Genomic DNA, 2,925 nt, shown 5'->3' with positions numbered 1-2,925 from the left:
TCCTCGAGTGCGCCAGGAGGCGCTCGGTGAGTGGGGGTACTGTCATGTCTTATTATGTCTGTTCCTGTCCTTTCTCTTCACTCTGTCTCTCTCTGCTGGTCTTATTAGGTTACCTTCTCTTTCTCTCCTTCTCCAGCTGTTCCTCATCTCCTCTAACTAGCTCATTCACCATTCCCCACCTGTTCCCTTTTTCCCTCTGATTAGGTCTCTATTTCTCTCTCTGTTCCTGCTACTTTCGGTGTCAGATTCTCGTTTGTGTTTCTCATGCCAGAAGCAAGCTATCGTCTCGTTTGCTTCCACCTAGTCCTATCCTGTCGGAGTCTGCCTGGCAGGTGCATCCTGCACTCTACTAACTATCTTTTGTTCCATTGACAACGTCGGAAGAGGATCTATGCCATTCCTGTTTTTTCATTAAAGAACTCTGTTTCTGTTAAAACCGCTTTTGGGTCTTCACTCAAGTACATAACAACAACTAGAAAGAGATTAACATGGTGAATACCACACAACTAGAAAGAGATCCATATGGTGAATACCACACAACTAGAAAGAGATCCATATGGTGAATACCACACAACTAGAAAGAGATTAACATGGTGAATACCACACAACTAGAAAGAGATCCATATGGTGAATACCACACAACTAGAAAGAGATTAACATGGTGAATACCACACAACTAGAAAGAGATTAACATGGTGAATACCACACAACTAGAAAGAGATTAACATGGTGAATACCACTCAACTAGAAAGAGATCCATAGGGTGAATACCACACAACTAGAAAGAGATTAACATGGTGAATACCACACAACTAGAAAGAGATCCATATGGTGAATACCACACAACTAGAAAAAATAAAGTGACTTGTTCTTTTTTACTCACACCCAGGGCGGCAGGGTAGCCTAGTGGTTAGAGCGTTGGGCTAGTAACCGGAAGGTTGCAACATGGTGAATACCACACAACTAGAAAGAGATTAACATGGTGAATACCACACAACTAGAAAGAGATTAACATGGTGAATACCACACAACTAGAAAGAGATTAACATGGTGAATACCACACAACTAGAAAGAGATTAACATGGTGAATACCACACAACGAGAAAGAGATTAACATGGTGAATACCACACAACTAGAATACCACACAACTAGAAAGAGATTAACATGGTGAATACCACACAACTAGAAAGAGATTAACATGGTGAATACCACACAACTAGAAAGAGATTAACATGGTGAATACCACACAACTAGAAAGAGATCCATATGGTGAATACCACACAACTAGAAAGAGATTAACATGGTGAATACCACACAACGAGAAAGAGATTAACATGGTGAATACCACACAACGAGAAAGAGATTAACATGGTGAATACCACACAACTAGAAAGAGATCCATATGGTGAATACCACACAACTAGAAAGAGATCCATATGGTGAATACCACTCAACTAGAAAGAGATCCATATGGTGAATACCACACAACTAGAAAAAATAAAGTGACTTGTTCTTTTTTACTCACACCCAGGGCGGCAGGGTAGCCTAGTGGTTAGAGCGTTGGGCTAGTAACCGGAAGGTTGCAAGTTCAAATCCCCAAGCTGACAAGGTACAAATCTGTCGTTCTGCCCCTGAACAGGCAGTTAATAACCCACTGTTACTAGGCTGTCATTTAAAATAAGAATTTGTTCTTAACTGACTTGACTAGTTAAATGAAGGTAAAATAAAATAAATAAAAAACTGACACCCATTTCTGAGGACATTTTTTTTATGATAGCATGTTTAATATCCAATAACAACTACTGTTAAACTACTTAATAAAAGACTTGTTATGATCAGTCTGACACGCATATGTTGTATTCTCCCGTTTTTAATCAAATACAGTACATCTTATAAGAAGAAAAAACACATTTATGTCAATAACGTTTTACTGTGTTGTTTGCTCGCAGTAGTGTGTGTGTGTGTATGAATGTGTGTGTGTGTGTGTGCGTTAATTGCTTGCAGTAGGTTAGTGGCTGTTAGTGTTCTCTCTCTCTGAGGAAGTGTTAACATGGCTATTTCCCCTCATTCTCTTTCTCTCCACCTCTCCTTCACTCTACCTCCTCTCTCCACCTCTCCTTCACTCTACTTATCTCCACCTCTTCTATCACCTTCACTCTACCTCCTCTCTCCACCTCTCCTATCACCTTCACTCTACCTCCTCTCTCCACCTCTCCTTCACTCTACCTCCTCTCTCCTCTCACCTTCACTCTACCTCCTCTCTCCACCTCACCTTCACTCTACCTCCTCTCTCCACCTCTCCTTCACTCTACCTCCTCTCTACTTCACTCTACTGCCTCTCTCCACCTCTCCTTCACTCTACCTCCTCTCTCCTTCACTCTACCTCCTCTCTCCACCTTTCTTTCACTCTACCTCCTTTGTCCACCTCTCCTTCACTCTACCTCCTCTCTCCACCTCTCCTCTCTCCTTCACTCTACCCCCTCTCTCCACCTCTCCTTCTCTCCTTCACTCTACCTCCTCTCTCCACCTCTCCTCTCTCCACCTCTCCTTCACTTTACCTCCTGTCTCCACCTCTCCTCTGTCCTTCACTCTACCTCCTCTCTCCACCTCTCCTTCACTCTACCTCCTCTCTCCACCTCTCCTTCACTCTACCTCCTCTCTCCACCTCTCCCTGTCTTTCTTCCATTCTCTCCACCTCTCCTGGTCTCTCCTCCTCTCTCCTCCTCTCCTGGTCTCTCCACCTCTCCTGGTCTCTCCTCCTCTCTCCACCTCTCCTTGTCTCTCCTCCATTCTGACAGTACATGTGTAACACTGCAACCATTGATGACATCATTTCCTGGCACTCCGTCCTAACTGTCCAACTCAGCCCTATAAAAACGCCCTAAATGACACAACCCTAACACACACATACACACACACAAACC

Source organism: Oncorhynchus masou, unplaced genomic scaffold (genome assembly GCF_036934945.1).
Source record: "Oncorhynchus masou masou isolate Uvic2021 unplaced genomic scaffold, UVic_Omas_1.1 unplaced_scaffold_981, whole genome shotgun sequence".
NCBI lineage: Eukaryota > Metazoa > Chordata > Actinopteri > Salmoniformes > Salmonidae > Oncorhynchus > Oncorhynchus masou.
Note: the sequence above shows the minus strand (reverse complement) of the source record.